This window comes from Chiloscyllium punctatum, chromosome 12 (genome assembly GCF_047496795.1).
Source record: "Chiloscyllium punctatum isolate Juve2018m chromosome 12, sChiPun1.3, whole genome shotgun sequence".
In the NCBI taxonomy this organism is placed as follows: Eukaryota; Metazoa; Chordata; class Chondrichthyes; order Orectolobiformes; family Hemiscylliidae; genus Chiloscyllium; species Chiloscyllium punctatum.
This window is the reverse complement of record NC_092750.1, coordinates 98,103,405-98,128,477: the sequence shown is the minus strand read 5'-3', so window position 1 is coordinate 98,128,477 and position 25,073 is coordinate 98,103,405. Positions and strand designations below refer to the sequence as shown.

At 43.4% G+C, this 25,073-nt stretch overlaps 2 non-coding genes across 2 annotated transcripts; both read left to right on the top strand.

Moving 5' to 3' along the window:
* Positions 1-5,883: 5,883 nt before the first annotated feature.
* Positions 5,884-5,956, top strand: trnar-ucg (transfer RNA arginine (anticodon UCG)). Its single transcript has one exon. It is a non-coding gene; the product is annotated as a tRNA-Arg (tRNA).
* Positions 5,957-7,371: 1,415 nt separating this feature from the next.
* On the top strand, positions 7,372-7,453 carry trnas-aga (transfer RNA serine (anticodon AGA)). The gene has a single exon. It is a non-coding gene; the product is annotated as a tRNA-Ser (tRNA).
* The last annotated feature ends 17,620 nt before the right edge of the window (positions 7,454-25,073 follow it).

Here is a 25,073-nt window from a genome sequence, read left to right as displayed (position 1 = left end):
GTGAATGTTTGTTGCAACAGTTGTAAACAAATTCAGCAAGGCCCAAGCGAGATTCGAATACACGACCAATGGTTGATACAACCTCTGAGCTATGGAGCCACCAGCATGGAAAGCGTTTTGTTGACTAACAGAAAATGATGAACTCCAGCACAGCAAATTCCGTCGTCCGAGGTTCGTGTTGCAAGCTTCATTTTCTGTTTTAAAACACAACTTGAAACCCATTTCTTTGATCACTTGTTTGATATAACACTTTGTCAGCTTCCCAATATCTCATAATGTGACTGGGATCAAAATTTGTTTAAACTCCCTCCAGAGGAACAGCTTTGAAGTTTCCATTATGTGAAAGGCACGATGTCGTATTGATAGCAATTAATTGTCCTTCATTTCAATAAAGATTACAGCTTTTCTTCTTCCGTTGTTGACTAATTCGTTTCCTATAGCATTGTGCGATTTACGTCGTGAAGAGATTTCACAATTTATGACCTTGGTTGATGAAGTTGAGGTACCAACAGTTCAAATCGAACATACTCCAGAGATTGGAATTCCAGGCTATGCAGGTATCTGAGAGTGCGTTTTAAAACAAAATCTTGAGTGTCGTGTTCACTGGCTGGGTTGGCATTTATTGAACAACACTAATTGCTCTTGAGTGGGCTGGAGGACATGACAGTGATAGACAGAGCGAAGACAGTCAAGAGATTTGCAGAAATGATAAAAACGTTGGTATTTAGCTGCCCGGTAATGTGTGAACAGCCCTTCTTGTTAATACTCCCACGCGCAGCAGAGTTGTTGAAGACAGACAGAGGAAATAGTCAGGGAACACTTCTTCACAAGACACGCGAGTTCAGATCTACACAGCAAATGTTTCATGTGAGAGAGGAAAGATTTAAAAGGGATGTGAGGGACACATGTTTTTCACACAGAACTTTTGTGTGTGTGGAATGAATTGCCACATTTAGTGGCAGAGTCTGGTGCACTCACAACATTTCAAAGGCATCTGAATGGGTGTATAGACTGGAAGACCTCGGAGAGATAAGGCACAAATATTGGCAGATATGTATGGATTAATTTCGGTTATCTATTCAGCAAGGGCAAGTTGGATCGCGGGATTTGTTTCCATGCTCGACAAGTCTGAGATGCTCCAGCCACCGGCAATGGTTTGAATACACCATTTGCAAAAAAACGCATGATGTTTGTTACTCAGCCAGCGAGTTTGGCTATTTTGTTTGGAGGGTGGATGAGCCCAACCGATCCAGAGATTAAGGTTTTCCTGATATTTGCTGCCAATGACGATTTTTCTTGACACTTTCCCAAGTTAGCCATCAGAGATATTGGCTGAAGAAAAATATCTCACATATCGCATTACCCACTTTGCTCTCCAGCGAATCCACAAACTGACAGCTCTTATCGTGGAACAGAATCAAAACTGAAAAGTACCATGATCAGACACACCGAAGCTTAAGTGCTGTCTGTGAGGCACTGTGAGTCGTCTCTGACATTAACTGCTCGCACAAATAACAGCGAGGCAATTCCAAACCTACTGGACATTTAGTGTATTGCCAAGTCCCAGATAGTGCTCAAGTATCGTAAAACAAAACACAACAACGAACCATTAAAAGTGAACATTTCCAATTATATCCGTGATGAAATTAGGCCATCAATGCGCCGGTGCCCCCATCTGATCGAGAGAGACAATCACATTTATCCCTCAGCAGGACAGCTATGAAGGAAATGAAAGTATAGCAACTTTTCACATCGCGATAACCCACCTTTTCGCCACAACATCAAAAAACGGCGAACATATTCAATGTAGGATCGTCTTTCGGAATAACGATGAAATAACTATGTCTATTCATTTTCAGACTTAACGGGGAACAACGCAAGTTGTCTGGAATATGAATAACCAACAGAGACGACTTTGGTCTCAGATTCTACTGATGCACAGACCTTGGGCGTACCTTGGGTGATTGCCCGACACCCAGAAATCTTCTGGCTGCCTTCTGTTTGCCCTGTCACATTAAACTTGGGCTGCTCTAATCGAATTTGTAGTTGTTGCCATTTGTCCGTATTGAACTAGGGACAGCTGGTCGTGGCAACTCGTGACTGCCACACAAAGTCTTTGTCAAAATTGGATAGTCCCGCAACGTGATTCGCAGTGCAAGAACTTCGCAACGAGGATATGCCACGCAACAAGTTAAAAAGCACGCTTCCATTTATTAAAGTAAGTTTCTGGGAACTGATTCCTCCTTACACTCGGAATTATGACAATACATAAACCAACAGCCTGTCTCAGAGACAAGTGACCAATGCTCATCTTGTGCCGGACAAACGTTGTTGACAAGATTGCACGCAGGGACTGCACAGAAAACTATAGAGGAGAAGCAGAGAGACGACCATCGAGCTGCATTCATGCAGTTCAGTTACCGTGTAAACCCCATGCACAGCCGTTCCTTGTAGGTACACACAGGGCACTGAGTGTCTCTGACTCCGGGACTTGGAACTCGGATTATATGACCGTCTGCAGCACTGGTTACTTCCTTGTGTGAGGTAACTCCCGATGGAACATATGTAAAACACGATAGCTCATCGAGAAATACGTCCAAAATAGTACCCAAGAGGCGTATTTCTGTTGTGTTTCTAGTCCTATTCCTGACATGACATCCAGCATTGTACTTATTGTGTGCTTCCTGACGGTTCGGTGCATGCTTCCCTGATCGCATTGTGTGCAGTAAATTGCGTTTTAGCTGCAATTACGTGTGTTTGAAACCCAGGACCACCGGCCTCTATTTTGTTTTCCTCTTCTCGTGCGCAACTGCAACGCAGTAAACGATCAATTAATATTGGGAAATGACATACCCAGGCGTGTGAAAAGCCCAGTTTCCGTGGCAATAATGCAATGGTTAGAGATTACTTTGATTCAGGAGATAAGGATGGAAAGTGTGTTTGGGTACAGATGAGGAACATTGAGGAAAGAGGAAACCAGCCGGTGTAGCTTACAAGAACACGAACAGTAACCACACTGTAAAATAAAACGTACAGGAAAAATAAACCGCCTGTGAATGATAAAAGAAGGCAATAATTATGGGAGACATTCATTTCCCTTCTTCCTCTCCCGTTTGAATTGTAAAGAAACTTTGAAGAAAAACAATCGAAAAGTCATATATGCCTCATCGAACAACGTGCGCTGTACCTATGTCATTTATTACTGTGGATTAGAATACTTACACTGTGGAAACAGGCCCTTCGGCACAGCAACTCCACACCGACCGCCCCAGCCCAAATGCATTTGCCGTCTTTAATTGGGAAAAATTTCTGTTATTGTGAGCATCTGGATATACCAGTCCCTTCGCCAGCAAAAGAAATGAATATGTCATTAACCTTTGTTTGTTTCATGTCCAAAAATACTCAGATCAATGTCTCCCTTGATTACTTCTGCTGGTCATGTAAGCAAAGAGATCTAGCAAATTGCCAAGTGTGATTTTCCTTTCAAGAAATAATTCTGACTCAGTTTGGCTGCAAATATCTTTTCCTAACTTTGTGATTTTCTTCTTTTACATGGGTGTCTCGCACCTTACAAATGACAGAAAAGGAATGAAAGGAGATGGAAGCAGTTAACGCATCAGGTCAGCGGCAGCTTTCAATGAGATCACGGCTGATTTGGTTACTTCTCAAAACTGCATTCCTATCTGCAGTCATGGCCGAGTGGTTAAGGTCAATGGATTAACCATCCATTGGGGTTTCCCCACGTCGGTTTGAATCCTCTGAAATCTGTTGTGAATGCTTTCCTGCTGGAGCCATTTCCGTTCAAAAAGCCAATTTTGCAAATCACGCCTGGAATTTGATTAAAATTGGGAAACTCGAGTTCTTCATCAGAAATGTTCCATATTTAAAACATTATCTCTGTTTCTCTTTCCAGATACACTGCTCGACACATCGGGTTTCTGCAGTTGTTATTGAACGCCCTGAGCAGAAGTGCTGCTTTTCATTAGATTCCTTTCATCCCTTGTCCTCTGTTCTCTGACTCTGGTCATTGGCAACACTTCCTCCTGCTCGTCAGAGTGATCATTCCCCACCGCTCCTTCTCCCATCATTACAAACAACCGCAGGAAATTGCCACTTAACCATCTTTGTTCCAAAGTGAAACTCACCAGCCTCGGGAATGTCTCCACCAAACGGGACTTCTCTTCCCTGGACATGATGCAAACCAGAGGATTGTGAAGAGATATTGTGAAAATATTGTCAGTTGGCAGTTGGAAAAATGTTTAGGAAGCAAACCATATAATTTAGGCTCCAGCTTTGTAAATCTTGAGAAACTCTTTGGGGAATGGAATCAGAGGAGAATGAAGAAGTGTGAACTGTCAGTCCGAGTAGAGGAAGGGATATTGACTGATGTTCTCGGCAAAGGAACTGATCTGAGACATTGAAAGAAGTCTCGCTCCAGTACGTGAGGAATACAAACTTCATCTGGACTCTGGGACAATGAAAAACTCTGGAACACTCAAGACAATATCCAAATATTGACTGAGATCACTACAGTACGAGTACCATAGATGGGCCAGTTTTTGTCCAGTGTGTGCAGGAGGGCTTCCTGAGACAGTATGTAGACATGCCTTCAAGGGAAGAAGCCACTTTCGATTTAGTACTGCGTAACGAACCTGGCCAGGTTTTAGATTTGGAAGTAGGTGAGCACTTTGGAGACAGCGATCACAATTCTCTCAGGTTTACTTTCATGATGGAAAGGGATATGTGCACTCCACGGAGCAAGAATTTCAGCTGGTGGAAGGGTAATTACGATGCAATGAGGTAAGATTTAGGAAGCGTAGAATGGGGTAGGAAACTGTAGGGGGTTAGCACATTAAAAATGTGGAACGTATTCAAGGAAAAGCTCCTGCGTGTCCGAGATAAGTATGTACCTGTCTAGCAGGGAGGAAGATATAGAACGCGTGAGCCGTGGTTTATTAAGGAAGTGGAATCCCTGGTCAAGAAGAACAAGAAGTCTTATGTTAAGACAAAACGTGAAAACTCAGTTAGAGCGCTCGAGGGTTCCAACGATATCAGGAAAGATCTAAAAAGAGAGCTGAGAAGAGCCAGGAGGAAACATGAGAAGTTGTTGGTAGAAAGGTTCAGGGATAACCCTAAGGCTTTCCAAAGGTATGTCAGCACTAAAAGAGCTAAATTTGGGACAATCAAGGATAATAGTGGGAAGTTTTGTGTGGAGTCAGAGGAGATAGAGGAAACACTAAATAAATATTTTTCGACAGAGTTCGGTATAGATAATGAAAGTGTTGGCGAGGAAGATACAGAGATACTTGCGTCTCGACTAGAAGAGATTGAGGTTCACAAGGAAGAGATATTAGAAATACTGCAGAGTGTGAAAATAGATAAGTCAGCTGGGCCGGATGGGATCTATCTGATGTTGTTCAGCAAATGCACTGCAGGAAGGTACGAATCAAGCTGAACCTAACAACGGCTCGTTTTGAGCCGCTAATTTGCAGTGAAGTGGCGGCGCCAATAAAAGGTGTCACGCAGCTCGTCTAATTCCACATCCTGAGCTCGAAATGACGAGATGTCTCTCGCTGAGTTTCGGCAGGGTCTTGCATAGACGACACCATGACACTTATTCACTGGAGTGGATCATGAAATAGCATCGGGATTGTGAATAAAGCGATGGAAACTTCCAGCAGAGAAGGAGGCGACCCTGAAGCAGGCAGCTGAGGACAAATGTTTCTCCTTTGCCAGGGAAAGGCACTGCTTCACAAATTGGAAAATTCGAAGTGAAGCAGTGTTGGTGATTATCTTCGCTGCTTGTTCATCTTTTAAATTCTGATTCCGTGAAAGTCCATAGCATTACATATCGACATTCTGCCAGCGGCGAGTGTGTCTGTTGGGCCAGTGGCGTACTGGATAACGTGTCTGACTTCGGATCAGAAGGTTGTAGGTTCGAGTCCAACCTGGCTCGAGGGGAATGTCTGACTTTAACCGTGCCCCACGTTGACGCTCCCCTGTGAAGTCCTGCCGGGACTTCGCTTCTGTGCTTCCACATTTGAAACTTGCATTTGTCCTCTTGTCCATTTCAAATTCCAGCCCACCACAACGGAGACCTCTGTCGCTTTGGGAGTATCTTTCTGTGGGTGAAAATGAGCATGAGTTTCTCAAAAGAATTACAAGTCGTTGTGGAAGTGTCATACATCTGCCCCATTATTGTGCCATTTAAGAACACAGGATAAAGTCATTGACATTTGCCCTGGGAACATTAGAACACACGAGACTTTGGGCCAAAGTTGGAAACTGCGACTGGAATAGATGGCCCTCTGATTCGCCGCAATGCACACAGGCGGAATGGCCTTTTCCCACTTTGTAAATCTACGAAGACAAGTGCAAAATAATCTGCAACGAAAATGTTCATAAAGGGTGTTTTATTTACACCAAATACGATAGTATCTATCGCCTTGTCTTGTTATTTACTTGTGAGGATTCGATACTCTCAGCACCGTGGCCCGGATCGTATTCCCACTCATGGAATGGTGGTATTGTTCAGCTAACATATCGGTGTACCAGTACTTCTGCCGATTTTCCGATGCTAGCAGGTCATTGGTTTTGTCCGAAATATTATGAATGTTAACATAATACAGATAGCTGCAGTTGCTGGAAATCTGAGCCAAAAACGAAAATTGTTTTGCGGAACGCAGAAAGACTGGCAACAGAAACATCGACTTTCCTGCTCCTCGGATGCTGCTGTGCTTTTCCAGCATTTTCTGATCTAAAATCAGGTTTCCAGCATCTGCAGTCCTCACTTTTGCCTAGTTCCTTCAGTGTCGCTAGTTCCCAATTCAAGAACTCCATCTCTAGCGGTTTCATGTCTGTACCTCCATGCTGTGGAGTTGAAGCGTGAAGAAAAGTAACTCACCCCCTCAATCTCTGGGGTAATGAGGGGCTGAAAATGAATCGTATCACATTGAAGTATATCTACATGCGACTTAATCTCTGTCTTTTATTGGGAACCATCTCTTTCATTGTAACCATCAGGAAAGACCATTTCGATCGCTAAAAAAAGAAATGAATATGTCACTAACCTTTGTTTCATGTCCAAGAATACTCAGATCAATAGCTCCCTTGATTACCTCTGCTGGTCATGTTCGCAAAGAGATCTAGCATATTGCCAAGTGTGATTTTCCTTTCAATAAATAATTTTGACTCCATTTTGCTGCAAATATCTTTTCCTAACTTTGTGCTTTTCTTCTTTTACATTGGTGTCTCGCACCTTACAAATGACAGCAAAGGTATGAATGGAGATGGAAACATTTAACTCTCGTCAGCGGCAGCTTTCAATGAGATCACGGCTGATTTGGTCAGTGCTCAAGGGCGCTGCTGTCTGTAGTCATGGCCGAGTGGTTAAGGCGATGGATTAGAAATCCATTGGGGTTGTCCCACGTAGGTTTGAATCCTGTTGACGACGTTATGGATGCTTTCCTGCTGTGACAAGTCAAAGTTCAAAAACCCTGTTTCGCAAACCAGGCCTGTAATTTGATTGGACTGGGGAAACTTGAGTACTTCATCAGAAATGCTCCACATTTAAAACATTATCTCTGTTTCTCTTCCCAGATACACTGCTCGACACATCGGGTTTCTGCATTTGTTATTGAACGCCCTGAGCAGAAGTGCTGCTTTTCATTATATTCCTTTCATCCCTTGTACTCGGTCCTCTGACTCTGGTCATTGGCAACACTTCCTCCTGCTCGTCAGAGTGATCATTCCCCACCGCTCCCTCTCCCATCATTACAAACAACCGCAGGAAATTGCCACTTAACCATCTTTGATCCAAAGTGAAACTCACCAGCCTAGGAACTCTCTCCACCAAACGGGACTTCTCATCCCTGGACATGGTGCAAGCCAGAGGATTGTGAAGAGATATTTTGAAAATATTGTCAGTTGGCAGTTGGAAAAATCTTTAGGAATCAAACTATATATCTTAGGCTTCAGCTTTGGAAATCTTGAGAAGCTCTTTGGGAAATGGAATCAGAGGAGAATGAAGAAGTGTGAACTGTCGGTCCGAGAAGAGGAAGGGACATTGACTCTGATGTTCTCGGGACAGAGACTGATCTGAGACATTGAAAAAATTCTCGCCTACGTACGTGAGCAATGCAAACTTCATCTATACTCTGGGAAAATGAAAAACTCTGGAACACTCAAGCCAATATCCAAATATTGATTCGGATCACTGCAGTACGAGTAATATAGATGGGTCAGTTTTTGTTCAGTAAGTGCAGGAGGGCTTCCTGACACAGTATGTAGACATGCCTTCAAGGGAAGAAGCCGCTTTCGATTTAGTACTTGGTTACGAGCCTGGCCAGGTTTTAGATTTGGAAGTAGGTGAGCACTTTGGAGACAGCAATCACAATTCTCTCAGGTTTACTTTCGTGATGGAAAGGGATAGGTGTACTCCACGGAGCAAGAGCTTCAGCTGGTGGAAGGGAAATTATGATGCAATGAGTTAAGATTTAGGAAGCGTAGCATCGGGTAGAAAACTGTAGGGGGTGAGCACATTAAAAATGTGGAACTTATTCAAGGAAAAACTCCTGTGTGTCCTAGATAAGTGTGTACCTGTCAGGCAGGGAGGAAGATATTGAACGCATGAGCCGTGTTTTACTAAGGAAATGGAACCCCTGGTCAAAAAGAACAAGAAGTCTTATGTTAGAACAAAACGTGAAAACTCAGTTCGAGCGCTCGAGGGTTCCAACGATATCAGGAAAGACCTAAAAAGAGAGCTGAGAAGAGCCAGGAGGAGACATGAGAAGTTGTTGGCAGATAGGATCAGGGTTAACCCTAAGGCTTTCCATAGGTATGTCAGCAATAAAAGAATGACGAGAGTTAAATTTGGGACAATGAATGATAATAGTGAGAAGTTTTGATTGGAGTAAGAAGAGATAGAGGAAGCACTAAATAAATATATTTCGACATTGTTCGCGATAGAAAATGTAAATGTTGGCGACGAAGATATATAGATACTTGCGTCTAGTGTAGTAGATATTGAGGTTCACAATGATTAGGTGATAGATATACTGAAGAGTGTGAAAACAGACAAGTGCTCTGGGCTGGATGGGATCTGTCCTAGGATCCTCTGGGAAGCAAGGGAAGAGATTGATGAGGATTTGGAATTGATCGTCAAATCATCGTTGTCTACAGGAATAGTGCCTGTGAGATGCAGCATAGCATATGTTGTTCCCTTGTTCAAAAAGTTTCATCGAGACAACCCTGGTAATTGCAGACCAGTGAGTCTCACTGCAGTTGTTGGTAACGTGTTGGAAAAGGTTATTTAAGATAGGATTTATGACCATCTCGAAATGAATAATCTGATCAGGGACATTCAGCACGGTTTATTGAAGGGTATGCCTTGCCTAACGAATATTGTTGACTTTTTTGACAAAGTGACCAAACAGGTAGATGACAGTAACCCGGTTGATGTGGTGTATATGGGTTTTAGCAAGTTGTTCGATAAGTTTCCCCACAATAGGCTATTATACAAAATGCAGAGGAATGGAACTGTGGGAGAGATTGCAGCTTTGATCAGTAATTGGCTTGCCAAAAGAAAACGGTGTTGTAGTTGTTGGAACATGTTCTTCTTGGTGTACAGGTCTTGGCGGCGTACCACAAGGGTCGGTGTTACGTCCACTATTGTTACATGAGATCTAACCTTGCCAATCAGTCTCCCATGGGGAACATTATTGAACGCCTTACTGAAGTCCATATCGATCACATTTGTTGCTCTGCCCTCATCAATCTTCGTTGTTACTTCTTCAAAAAACTCAATCAAGTTTGTGAGACATGATTTCCCACGCACAAAGCCATGTTAACAATCCCGAATCAGTCCTCGCCTTTCCAAATACATGTACATTCTGTTCCTCAGGATTCCCTCCATCAATTGGAGTATTCTTGGCAGGCACAGTTTCATGGAGGGAATGCGAGGTCAAAAATTTTGTTGGGAAGAATCAAAAGACACACTAGTGTTAAAATCGATAGAAACGCAAAAAAAAGTGTGGTGCAGTGTTCTTATTAATGAAACCAACAAAGCTTAATCACATATTTATTTCTTGCTGGCAAAACAAAGCCTTTTCTGATGCTCACAATTAAAGAGATGGTTTCTAAGAAAATAGGAAAATTAAGTCACCAATAGAGTAATCAATTACCAAGATATCCCTCGTGATGTTTTATGGGACATGTGGGATTTTTCTTATTTTGGTTCTCCAAACGTTTTTACAATGGAACCGAGAGTTTTAGATGGGAAGTTAAGATCACGCATGACTATTGCCATTTTTGTCACTCACATGCATTTTTCCCCCTTGTACGATTTATTTCTCTTTGTGGTTACTGCGAGTGGGCTTGTAAACTACACATGCTTGTGAGTTCATTCCTCACTGTTTCTCCACTCCAGCCAAACAGACTTTACATCCTTATTTCCTGAATCAAGGTAATCTCTAACCATTGCATAAATGTCATTAAAACTTCGGTATTTCAAACGCCTCTGTATATCATCTTTCAATATCAATTGATCCTTTACTGTATTGCAGTTGTGCATAAGAAGAGAAAAATAGAAGAGAGAATGGTGGACCTCCGCTTCACACACCCGTTATTGAAGCGAAAATGCAGATTACTGCCCATAATACGATCGTGGAAGCATGTGCCGAACCCTCAGGAAACACAGAATAAGTGCAGTGCCACAGGGCATGTCAGGGGCAGCCCCAGAAGGACAACAGAAATGCTGCTCTAAGCTCCTATTTTGGATGTATTTCTCAATGAGCAATAGAGTGTGACATGTGTTCCATCAGGAGTTACCTCACATAAGGAAGTAACCAGTGCTGCAGACGGTCATATCATCCGAATTCCAAGCCCTGCAATCAGAGACATTCAATATTCTGTGCATAACTGCAAGGAACAGCTGTCCGAGGCGTTTTTACAGTCCAGATGAAATTATGAATGCAGCTCTCTAGTTGTCAGCCTCTTTCTCCTCTGTCGCGTTTCGTGCAGTCCATGCGTGGAATCTCGTCAACCACGTTTGAGCTGCACATGATGGGGTATTGGGCCTTGTTTTCTCGTGAGTTGTTATCTGAGTGAGGCCCTCGCTTTCTGTGCTGTCATATGTCCGAGTGTTCGGAGGAATCTGGATATCGTTTTCCAGAATTTGTTTTTAACACAGGGAAGCATGATTTAAAAATTACCTCGTAGCAAATCCACTTTGCGAACTTTGTGTGCCATGCATTTGCGAAAGAAGGTGGGTGGATATTGGTATTTGGCAAAGAATTTGTGTGGACATCAATCCAACAGTCCCTAGTAGCAAGACGTACAAACGGCAGGGGCCACACATTCGAGTAGAATAGCACAACAATAATAGGACAGGGCAAGCAGAAGACAGCCAGACAATTCATGGAAGCAGGGCACTCATCCACGGATTCCATACGTTGGACCCAATCTTCAATCCCAACAAACGGAAGCAGTGGGAATGAAACCAAATGAATTCGTACCAAAACATGAGAGCAGCGCTTCACAGGAACCTCTAAAGCGCTGAGAATGTCACCCAGAAAGGGAGGAAAAGTCTGCAAACCATCTACCTAGCGTAACCGAACCTTTCAACAAGAACTCCAGAAACATCCGAACAACACATCTTTCTGCTCCAAAACACTCCGCTTTTCAACAACAGATAATTGCACACTCTACTACCGCGTGTAAGATGAGAATTACAGGCCCTACACGACCAAGGGCGGCAGTAAGAGCGAGGAGAAACAGCTGCCACTGTCATTCCACAGCTCCAAACGCTCTCTTTGAAAGGTACATTATCGTATCAATGTCAGGGCAGCAGTAGAATATGGGAACTAAACAGCCTGCGCTGTGTATTCATATTCTGGACAATGTGAGTTGTTTACAGTTTTCCCTGAAAGTGAGTGGACGTCGATATTTCACCGCTGTTGTGAAGCCAGATCCTGCACTGAATCTGCTCCCTCGTTTTTTGTTGTTGTGGCTAAAAGGTGAGCAATCGCAACGTGAAACTTTGTTATATTTCTCTCATTTCCCTCATTACTGTCCTGGTGAGGGAGGCTGGAGATTGGCTCGCTCGATCAGATGGAGGCACCAGCGCATTGTTGACCTAATTTAATCGAGAATGTAATTGGTAATATCACTTTGCATGGTACATTTTTCTGTTTTGTTTAATGTTACTTGAGCACTTTCTGTTACTTGGCAATGCACTAAATCTCCAGAATGTCGGGAAGCACCGTTTGGAATTGCTTCGGTGTTATTTGTGTGAGCAGTTCTTGACATACACGTCTCGCACTGCCCCACAGACAGAAGTAATGAGTTTGTGTGTCTGATAATGAGTTTTGCACCTGGTCCACGTTAAGAGCTGTCAGTTTTTGGATTCACTGGAGAATTGAGGGGATAACACGATTTGTGAGGTTCTTTTTTAGTCAACGAAATTATTTGATGGAGAACTTGAGAATGTATCAAGGAGAAGGGCCATTGTCTGTAAATGTCTGGAAAACATTCCTCTCTGTGTCATTTCAAAACATTATGCCTCATGAAAAAAATTAAATTTCAAACACGCTGACTTAGAAACAAACAGCATGCGTTTTTGCAAGTGGTCTATTCAAACTGTTGTCAGGTACTGGAGTGTCACAGAACTGCCGAGCAGGGAAGAAAACCTTCCTATCCACCTTGCACCTGTTGAACAGATGACCGTAACTAATCTAAACATATTTGCCAATATTTGTCCCTTATCTCTCCGAACAATTCCTGTCTGCATACCCATTTAGATGCCTTTGAAGTGTTGTGAGTGCACCAAACTCTGCCACTAAATGTGGCAATTTATTCCACATGCACAAATATATCTGTATTAAAAACAAGTGTCGCTCACATCCCTTTCAAATTGTACTGCTCTCACATTAAACCGATGCTATCTCACTTTAAACTCATGTCACTTCTGAAAAAGTGTAGATTGACTATGTTCTCTGCTCGTCTACCTCACGATTTTGTAAACTTTTCCAAGGACATCCCTCAGGCCTGAAACTCCGGGGAAAACTGTCGAAGAATATTTAGCTTCTCAATAATGTCCACACCGTGCAAACCTTTCAAATCGTTGCAAATATTTTTTTTTAATTATGCTAAGGTATTCATAGAAAGTGCCAGGGAAATCTTCTGAAGTGAAGCGATGCTGAAACATTAGTCTTGACAGGTTTAGCGCTTAGTTATCGTCAGGGAGCGTCGCCGAGTGGTTTAATGTCGGTAAAAACAATGAATGCAGATGCTGGAGACCAGATTCAGGATTAGTGATGCTGAAGAGCGCAGCAGTACTGGCAGCATCCGAGGAGCAGTAAAATCGACGTTTCAGGCGAAACCTTGTATGAAGGGCTTTTGCCTGAAACGTCGATTTTTACTGCTCCCCGGATGCTGCCTGAACTGCAGTGCTCTTCCAGCACTACTAATCCAGAGAGGTTTAATATGATGGGTTTAGGATCCAGTCTCTATTGCGTCGTGGGTTTGAAACCCAACTTTGCAATACAACAACTGCAGGCAGCTTTTTATGACTGAACTTCACAGGTCCTGATATTGCTTTGTGGGTGTGTTTGTTACTCCTCGGGTCTCTCACCCTCTGCGATAAACACGGGAACATGAGCAACTGATTCTTAAAATAATGCGAACCACTGCTGTCCACATCCTCTCGATCACTGTGCGTTTGGATGTGTACACGCACAATTTTGCTACCAGTTGCTGTGTCTCAAATGGTCAGAGCATTTGGCTGAAATGTTGGTTGTCCAAGCCCAAAAAGAGCACAGAGCCTCAAATATTTCACATCAAGTATTGAGATCGACCATGTACTGACAATACAACCACGAGAACGCATCCATGATTAACCCTGAGTCCGCAATGAGTGAGACGGCCACGTGCAGCAAAATGTGACCCCACTCTCTACAAGCCTCTGTTGCCAACAGAAGGGGGCCACTGCAGTTTCAATCAGCGGCTTCCTGCCCAGCCCTGGGACACAGCTCTTGGAAACTCCTTCCTCAGGAATGGCTGTTACCGTGTGAAAGGGTAAAAAATTCTAAATCAAATTGTAAATGGCTTCAGAAGATTGTTCCTGTTTTTAAAACATTTTATAATCAGAATGCCTTTCTCGAATGTTAGAAGTGGTAAACTTTGTACGCAGGTAGAACAAAGAAAGTGTTGATTGTGAGGACTCTGTCTCTTCAGCAGATGGGATTCCCTCCACTCTAATCAGAAATGATTTGGTTTCCTGAGGTATTTTCCCGATTGATTTGCAGTCTGCCAGAGTGTCTGGGAATCACTTCGGCGACCTCAGGATCAGGGTCAAAATATGAAAATATTAACAGAGAATCGAAAATCCCGGGGCAAGGCCTAAATGAATTGTAAAGGTCCAAAGGAATAAATCTGAGAATTGAAAGACTTGGATAATGTCATTTGCAATGGGGAGGAATGAACGAGATTTTTGAAAATTGCCGTGTCAGCTGAATTAAACTAATTATGAAATGATAAATTAGCCAACACCAATCCTGTCCTGGTACGCTGAGTCGGTACAGCTTGAGACCTTTAATCTCAATGGTGTGGGTCGAGACCCACGCAGGGCGTTGTTGTTTAACAGGTTTGCTGCTCTCCTTTAATGTTGCAAGAGCGAATTCGCTCGCTGAGGCAGGTTTTGTTGACACATTGTTTCCTCCGTTTTTGATCATCTCTTGGTTTCTGAGTGAAAACTGTCTCCACTGTACTGCAGGTGCAAGAGACAAGGTTATGAGTTCAGCCGAATATGCTATAAACGATGTCCCTTCCAAAACGCGAGGTTCCATTCCAAACGTGCCCCAACCAAATTGTCCAGAGACGTCGAATGCGAATGGCCACATGACAGTGTCAGCTGCATGTCAAATGGTGCTGCAATAGAATTAACTGAATGAGAATGCTCTGATGGAAACCGAATGGAACTCTCCCTGAAATTTTCCCAATTCACTCGGTAAATGATGTTGTTGTGTACCCATATGTGTTTACATAATGAACAGCTTATTGTCAGTAACAAGGGTGGGGGTGATGCAGGTTAGTGAGGTTTCCGTGTGGGTCAGACGTGATTTGTTCGAATAGGGAATTCAAACGTCTACAGAGCAGACATAGCTGATTGGTCCAGGATCAGACTTTTCCCTTCTGTTTCAGTACCAACAAAAGAAATTGTGGGAAAATCTCAGCCGATCTGGTAGAATCTTGGAATGGAAAACCGAGTTAAGTCTTCAAGACCAGTGACACTTATTACTCCATGTCCATCTCCGTCTACCTTTTTATTGAATATCTCCTGACTCTCAACTTTATACTCAGTTTCTCTTTTATTACTCCATCTCCAAACATTCTCCCAGTCTCAAAATTTAATAGCAGAACTGTTCCATCTCTCACCTCGCCGAGTTTTGAGAGGAGGACTTCGAAATGCACGATTAACTCTGTTTCTATTTCTTTCAGTACTGGATGGTGAGAGACCAGAAGGCATCGGAGGACAGTTAGAGCTTTCAGCCCATCTGGTATGCCCGCCATTCGGTCATGACTCATATCGTTCCCAAACCAATTTTCAGCCTTCTATCTGTGACACTTATCTCCCCTGAATTTAGGATCCAGTTTTTTTCCCAGAGTGGGACTGAAACTGTCCCAACCGTCTCCACATCTGCTGGCAGCTGTTACACCGTATCTGTGTGTGATCGAGCTCAATTTCAGTCCCACACAGCAAACACGTCTGTTCTGAGCAATGCAATCCCCGCTGCATGACAGATCGATCGGGTCTCTGACCCCACGGTTTTTCTGCGAGGCAGTAGTTAGCTCCTTCCCCACCCACGGCAAGGACCAGTGCTTCAAAATGTGGGGACAAAGAACGATAGGCACAAGAGTTTGTACAGGTTAGGTCGAAAGGGTTATTGTCAACTTCAGTGGAGTCCCTGCTTCAGAGTCTGCGTTTGAATCACCCATGCCTGGATAAAATTCCAAGTCAGGAAATGAAGATTTATTTCTCTTCTTGTGGCTAATCTGAATGAAAACCATTTTCTGCTTCCACAGAGAGCACAGTCCCGGTTCTGCCAGAAGGAATCCAGTGATTGATTGCATCCAACTGGAATCATAGAGTCATAGAGATGTACTGCAGGGAAACAGACCCTTCGTTCAAACCTGTCCATTCTGAACGGAAATCCCAACCCAATTTGGTCACTCTTGCCAGCACATGGCCCCTTTCCCTCCAAACCTTTTCTACTCATATACAAATTCAAATGCCTCTTAAATGTTGCAATTGTACGAGCTTCCACCAAATCCGCTTGCAGCCATGGCAGCACATACACGAATAAATTGTCACTGCAAATCCCCTCTAAGGATCTCGCCTTTTTGAGCTGAAAATATCTCGCTGTTCATTCAATGTCGCTATGTCTAATTCTTGGAACTCCCTACCGATCGACATCATGGCTGTATCACTGTGTTAAGCACTTCGAGGACGAAGTAAAGTAACTTACCATCTCAATCTCTTGAGTAATTCTGGTTGGGCAGTGAAGCCTATCCCAAAGAGTGACGTGCATTCTCCAGAATTTCGTTTGAAAAAACTGTAGTTTCCAAGTGGACATCCGAAAGTGGTCCGGAACAAAAGTAAAGTTTCGAAGGGAAAGTAGGATAAACTGATAGTCAATGATGACTGAGATGAATGAGGCAGAAAGTGAGTGAGGAGCTGTTGGTACAAGGATCAATGTCAGTGCTAATGCTTTAGCCCTTACTGCCCACTGTTAGCACCAACTCACACACCACTCCAGGTAAATTCACCACAATTACCCTGGTCTCTTGATATGAGTTTCCCTCTGTGCATATTCAGACGGTAATTCGGCCCCCAGAGGATGAACGCATACTGTTTATCCGGTCAGGTTAAAGAGGTGAAGGCATCAGTTTGAAATCAAAGCAAGAAGAGATTGCCTCTTCCTGTACATTTTCAGTGGACAGTCACCGGTTGTGAACTTCTTTCCTGCACAAACGAAGTTGATATAAATTCTCATCGAGCAGCTTTATTACAGAAAGGTAGTCTGATTAACTGTGATCAAATACTTCATTAAATGCCCTTATTGATTTGAAGAACCATGTCTGTGGTTTCGTCAGTTAAAGCATATGGTAGGAACCACACGTTAATGGTGTCACATGCTGTCAAATGTTCTGTACATTGAAAGTTCATTGTTTAAACTTCTTGTAAAAGCCGTATTGTTTATCCAACATCGTGAAAGTGACGGCTCAGCATGCTTCTTGTGTTAGAGCTCAGACCGTTATTATTTCGTGCTACCAAGCCCTACCACCTGATGTGGATCCATTAGTCTATGTTCTATCCTGCTAATTCAACGCAGAGTTCTTTTCACTCTGTTCGACAAGGATTTGTCTGTCTCTTCTACTATTATTCTCTGTCCGTCTTTTCAAGTTTTTTGGGAATAATGAAGAGACGCAGGAGACACTGCAGACTTGCAGGACAATGTTGTAGTAATAACGCATCCAATACGATAATGGCTCTCATTGTCTGGGGTCACCATTCATTGATTTTCGGCAAACGGCAATGGCATCATAGAAATCCTATAATTGGAGTGAAACTGCTTTTTTTTCTGGTCTATTATGAATACTATTTAGAATTGTAAAAGCTCATAACGTTTTGAGTGAACAAATTTCACCTGATCTCAGACCTAAGTAACACAGACATTACTTGGAGACTGTGAGCCCAGATCTACACACTCTGGCCGGAGGGCCGGAGAAAGCCACGGAACAGCCTCCGATTTTAACACTTTTCCAAGAGTAGAAATGAAAAATGAGGGATATTGACAGACAGAGAGTGGGAGTTTGTAGAAGAGAGTGAGATGGTACAGAGAGACAAAGGGACACAAACAGAAATTCTCCAAACAGCATGGCTGCTCATCGACAGAAAGGAGAAGAAAGAGGTAATGAAGACCAGCCTTTCACCAACTCAGAGCAACAGCAACAGCATTACAGCCGATAAAGGAATTTTGCATTTTTCCAGATGACGTCTGTCAGCTAATGAGAGATTCTGGTAAGTATGCAGTTTCGCGAAGTGAAATTGACAATTACCCAGGCAATAAAACAATAAAAAGCATAAGTAGCCTGAATCTGTGATATGAAACAATAAATCTCTTTGTCTCCGCAGATGCTGTCAGGCCTGCAGAGTTTCTCTTTCAATTCCTGTTGTTGATTCAGATTTCCAGGATTCACACTTCTTTGTTTTATGCTAGTCAGAATCCTGTTTGTGACAATACTGGATTAATTGCCAGTTCCATTCAAATTCCCTGCTTTGGGAAGGTTGTCAACAACATAAACGGTCAGAGGAAATCCCCCTTTGCTACAGCAGTGAGACCACTGAGTCCTTAACGGTACACTTCCACGGAAAGTGAAATATGGCGCTGTACGTTTTCTCAATGAATCCGCTTTTACTTTTTTCATTTGCGATCATTTTAGCTGCACATTCAGTTTATTTCTTTCTTCCATTTCTGTCAGCTTGGAAAAGGCCTTTCCGCCCATCTGCAGTGCAGGTCATTGGACATTCATCTTTTAGAGTCCAGGAGCTACTATTTCTTGGAGGACATTCTGCACTGCATCTCGGGTGGGGTGGGTGCGAGGCTGTACCACTATATTCACCTGTCTATAGATATCGGAGAAGATTCTATCTATTCCACACCACCAGGTTTCCTCATCGCTCTTCTGAATCTTGGTTATTATTACCCTTGCCATGGCACCTCCTTCTTTGATAACAGGAAACCGATATTCCGTGTCAGGTGTAGCTGTAGCCGTGATGCATACTACTCAGTGCCAGTAACTGGGTACACAAGGATCTCTGTGTAAATATTTATTGCCTTATTTATAGTCGTCCTGGTTACCAAACGGGCATGGGTGGCATGTAAAGGTCAACTGAACATCCTTGGTTAAGATTACCGTCTGCTGTTGTATCCCAGACACCCCTGCCTTCACGACTCGTCCTGCCATGCAGCCCCATATTTCTATGAGTCTTCTAATCATTACTTACACTTTTTTGGATCCGGTGTTGTCCGATGTCTCCTCAAGGTCAGCTACACGTTTACAACGGCTGGCGTGTATCAACGTGGCTCTTTCGGCGATCCTAACAGCTGTCTGTGTTGTAGGGAGCCCTTGGAACGGTCCCAGCCAGCTCTTCGCCTTCATGCTTTTGCTCTTGAAGTCTTTCACCACTATCCTGTCTTCAGGTTCTAGATTGTGCATCTTTCCTTCTGCTGGTTGGGGTAGTGCTGCCCTTCTTTTGATTTTATATTTGAGACAGAATTGTGGAGAATTTTATATCGTAACATAATATCTCGTCCTCACAGTGGTCTGTTATCTGTTTTAAAATCGGTCTTGGCCAATTCCTGTATTGGGCCACTTTGCAAACAAAATCTCAAACGTCCTAATATTTACTCTTCCTCTCCTTCATATACATTAGCACAATTGGAAATGCCTTTTTCCATGTCACCTCGAGTTCCTCACAGCATTTTGCCAATTTATTTTTAAGGATAGTTTTCTCTCTTTCCACTGCCCCACCGCTCGCTGGGTGGTAGGCACAATGCTGCCGCACCTTTATTCCCAAGTCATCACTGATCTGCTGTAAGGCAATATTTATAAATGGCTTTCCATTGTCGCTGCTTAGCCTTTCAGGGATGCCCCATCTCGGAATTATTTCAGTTAGCAATGCCTTGGCTACTGCACTGGCATCCTGTTTAGACCTGGGAGCACTTCCACCCCTTGGGAAAGCATCAACTATCACCAGACAATGCCTTTTCTCTTCGCTGGGTGTTAGTTCAATAAAATCCATCTGTAAATGTTCAAAGTGTCTTTGGGATTGGGGGTGTTCTGCCTGATTCATTTGTATCAGCTCCCCACATTATTAGTGGCACAGATAACGCATTATTCACATTATTTTTATGAGTAATAAGTAAATCCCTTTCTGTACCAGCGTGCTGAAATATTGTAGTACCTCCCCTTTTTTGACACATGGTCCTTACTGTGTGTTACTTTGGTATAGAAAGGGAATAAAGGTCGTGGTAGACAAGGCTTCCTACTGGGGCCACACCACACCCATTCCCTCATTCCGCACCCTGCCCTTGTCCATTCACGCTTCTCCTTCGATGTGGCCTGAGACTGTAACTCCCATAAGTTTGCTTTGGATTACAAATACTTGACATACACATGTCAAACCCATCACTTGGCGGCTGATTGGCTGCCGTCCTTGCCGCTCAGTCTACATTTTCATTGCCTAGAGAAATTGAATCATATTTTTTTCCTGTGGGCTTCACATGTACATACAGTGATTGATTTAGGCAATCAGACTGCTTTCAGGGTGTCAGAGATCAGGCTATGGTATGTGATTGGCTTTCCAGTGGAGGTCAAGAAGCCCTTGTTTTTCCACAGTGATCCAAAATTATGTACAACCCCTAATGCATATCTGCTGTCGATGTAAATATTCACTGTTCTTCCTTTGGCCAATTTACATGCCTCAATCAAGGCAATCAGCTCTGCTGCTTGCACTGACAGATGAGAAGGAAATTATCTCACTTTGACTACCTCGTGGGTAGTTGCTTCAACATACCAGACACTGGCCTATCTCTTTGCTTCTGAATGCTGACCTATCCACAATAAAACCCCGTATCCAGATTCTAAATTGGTGAATCCTACACGTCTGGTCTCGGGCTTCAAATGTCATCAATTACAGCGACACAGTCATGTGGGTCTCCGTCTCCTTCTGTGGGGAGAAGACAAGCAGCATAAAGGACGTTACATCAATTTATTGTCACGTTAGGCTTCTCCAATAGCACAGCATTGTATTTGAGCCAACGTGCAGCCGACATGTGTGCTGTGTTTTGCTCAGAAAGCAGTAAGGATACTGCATGTGGGACCAGTCAGTTTAATTCAACAAAGCCGACTATGTCCCTGGAAGCTACAACAGCCTTTTCAAATGCAGGCACGACACGGAGGCATTTTGCAATCCTGCCGTTACGGGATCTAAGTTGAGGTGAAAACTAAGCTACTGGCCTCAATTTTCCACACATAATTCTGCATCAGCAGAAATGTCATGCAGGCACGCTTCTCATCCACTGTTTGTACAAAAGGCTTGTTTGGATTTGGAATCCCAGTGTCGGTGTAGTTTGGAGTGCCATTTCAATTCAACAAAGGCACTCTAGGCCTCAGTGGTCACTGCAACGGACTCTAGCTCTGCAAACCTGAACCATGAACTATGTCACTTTTGGGCACCTAAAGGGTTGCGTAATGCGGGTAAAACATTCTAAGTAGGATCACATGACCAAAAAGGATAACAATTGTTTCTTCATGTGATGCTTTGAATTTTGCTGGTTTGCTTGAACTCTGTCTTGACCAATGGCCTTTCCTTGTTCAGATATTAAGTGACCTAAGAACTTCAACTGTTGTTCCACAAGTTGTAGTTGTGCGAGACCAGATGGCTGAGCTTCGCAAGCCTACCTTTCTCACATTGTTTCTCTGTTGATGCTGCGATTAAGCATTCGTTTACATACTGCAGAAGCGCTGACCACCCCACCCCCGGTTAAAATAAGAGTCTCCAGACTCCTGTGCAAAGCCTCGTTAATTATGGTGGGGACTCACAGCAATGTTGACAATGTCACGTGAAAGTATACCATTTGCCTTTGAATGGAAAAGTGAACCAGAATTGACTGTCGGCGTGTAACAGTAGACAAAACAAGGCATTTGCTAAATCCCCAATAGAGAGCCATTTACATCCGGTGGAATTTGAGCCAATATAAATTGGCAAAATGTTGGGAACATTTGGGGAGTGCGGAACAACAGCGTTCTTGATAACCTGAAGGTCATGAACGAACCTCCATTCCCCGGATTCACCTGGAATGTCTGCCTTTTTGAACGAAAAGAATGGGTGTTCTCACCAATGATTATTCACGGGGGATTATCACTCCAGCCTAGAAGAGAGATTCAAAGACTGGGAGTAATTCCTTGCACAGCCTCGGGTTTTAACGGCTCTTTTGCTTTGCAAGGACGATACTCAGACTTCGGGGTTATTCTTAAGGATTCGTATGAGGCACACATTGTGTTTGCCTTTTGCGCTGAAATCAGTTGGGACCCTTCTTAATCTTGGGCCCGACACATCTACCATAGGTAAACGCCATTCGACACTCCTGTCGGGTATGACCTGGAATGTCCTGTCTGCCTGAGTTAGCCAATTTAGTTTCTTCCTATACGTCCTTATAACTGCATTGAAGCAGATACCCACACCGACCCTGAAGATACAATGTTTGGTTTTTTGTGCCTGTCGTATCCATGGTCCCAAATTCTGACACCTGTCGCTGGATGCCTTCGCCAATGATCCGTGAGGAGAAGAGCCTTCCACATCAAAACAAAGGGTCTATTTACCGTCACAGATACTTAAAAAAGTTTAAAGTGACAGCACATCTGTGATCATTCCAATAAAATTCGCACAATAACAACTGATCTGGTTTAACCAATCTCCTGAACCAATCCTTCTCTTATGATTTGTCAGGACCATCGCGGTGTATGTGTGCTGTGCAGTGCAGCATATCTCCAGCAAGAAAATCTGTGTTAATGGGATTAACATGGCTACTTGCTTCCTGGGTGAGTGAATCACTCACGGAACCTATCGCTTTCTGACATGCATCAGGGGTCGTGATTCGTATTTTCCAGCCTGCACTGTTAAATCTTCTTTTTGTATTACCTGAAAGCCCGTCGGGGTACTGCGCAAATCGGACCCCAGTCTCAGTATGAGATCCCGAGACATCAGATTTAAAGTACAGAATTCCCATAACAGAAATGAGAATTGGAATATTTCCCCAATACTGGTTTCGCACAATAGGGGTGTGGTAAATCTCTCTCGTGTCACGGCTCCTGATGCGCCCATTAAGTTCAGGAAGCTTCCGCTGATCTTTATTTGCATCGACTCTCTGAACTGCCTTGATTTATGCAGTGAATATGTTGCCCTTGTATCTTCCAAAAAAGTAAGAGGTGCACCTTCCACATATAACATAGATGTAAGCATTGACTTATATGCATCATCGTTGTACTGAAAATATAGTTTACGCTTTGCAAACTCAGTGCTCAGTATAGAGGTGGGACATGTTTCAGTGCCCATAAGGTTAGTAGTAGAGATGAGCATAAGCGAGTATTCGTTGCCAAGCATAAAGCAAAGAGGCTTACCTGTAACTTTGGGGCTGCCCACCTCCACCTCAGCATTCCTCCATTAGTCACCCTCCTGCCCAGCCTCCAGGGCCGATTGAGGCTGTCTGGGCGTGCACTGCCTCACTCAGTGGTCCATTGCCTGCAAACAAAGCACCCACCAGATTTACCTCTGCCGGCCCTTCTTTTCACGCAGCACCTCCTTCCAATGGCTGGGCGACCAGTTGCATCACAGTAAGCTGAGCTTTAAGTGTTTGCTTTTCCATCTTTAATTTCCATTTTTCCTTCTCTTGGGCCAGAAAGGTTTCAGCATGTAGCGCGTGGAGTTCCATCAAATTCAGGTTTCCCGTGTCCAGGTAATACATTGGCACGACGCCTCATGTAATGGGCGCCTGATAGCTTTTACATATTCCCTTTAAAATACAATTCGCTTCTTCTTATCAACACTTCAAGGTCAGTGGCCTGAAGCATTCGACTTTCTTTCCAGATATGGAGTTTTTTTTTCTAATTCCTTGGCTGTTGATATGGTAGTTTGCTGGCCTTGTAAGTCGGTTTAAATATACATAGATTTTCTTTCTGTCTGCAACACTTGCCCTCTGCAAAGTCAGGCCCTTACATTTTTTGTTTCCCTGTGCTTTTATTAGTTTCAAAAGAAATGTTAATTTTCCACTGCAATGGACATCACATTATTTTCACAGGTCGGTGCAACATCGAGGGCCGAAGTGCCTGTACTGCACTGTAACGTTCTATGTTGTAAGATACATTTCCTGCTGGTTTCCGATGTCTCTCCTCACTGTGGAAACTTCCAGACACATCTTCCAGTGATTTGTCTGTACTTCATTCAATCCAGAAAACTGTCGTTCCTGCTGAGAATGTGATCCCTCTACAATGGAGAGAGGAAAATAGAGTCGATGACAAAGCTGAGATCACTTAGGTTCTGTCCAGAATCAACAAAAATTGCCCCAGTCTTCCAGTGTGCTGTCACTTTAACATTGCATTTTGTACCCAAGCCATCATACCAGTCTCTGGTCTGCTGCAGTTCTTCTTCAAGGCACAGCGCAAGCTGAAAGATCGGGCAACTCATTTTCTACTGAAAGACCATGCAGATTTCAGGACCCAACATCGAGTTCAATCATTTTGGATCCTGTCCGCCCTCTTCCACATTTTTCACCCACCCATACATCCCATCAGTTCCGAACACGAGTCACTGGACTCGAAGCGTTCACTGTCCTTTCTCATCATAGATGGACAAGAGCTGCTGATTTTGTTCAGACATTTTGGCATTTCTTCAAAGTGCATTTCTTTTTCAGATGTAATCGCAAGACCGCAGGAACCGTCTGATTGCAGGAGGAGAAGTTCACAGGAGATGAAAATAATGCCAAGGGCTGGACCATTCCCATTGTGAAGGTAGATGAGCTAAGCTGGGGCTGTGTAACTAAGCACAGAGAAGGCTGAGTGAGAAACTGATTAACATGCACATATTATGAAGAGGATAGGTATGTATGACAGGAATAAGGCTTTTCAGGAAGGAATAATAACCAGTGACATAGATGAAAAGCAGGAGAAAAGTGGTTTAGAGGAGATTTAGGAAGAACGCTTTCACCCATAGAGTGTTGTTCATCTGGAATTTCTTATTTGAACGTGTGGTAATGCTAAGTGTTATGAGGATATTTCAGCGGTATGTAGCCGAACACTTAAAGATCCAGCGCACACGTGGATAAGGACCAGATACTGGAAAGTGTGACACGGTCAGACAGACGTGAGATGGGTGTCCCGAACGAAATCGTTCTAAGGCAAACTATTGTGGTGAAAACTGGGTGAGGCCGCGACTCTGTGGTGCAACGGAAAGC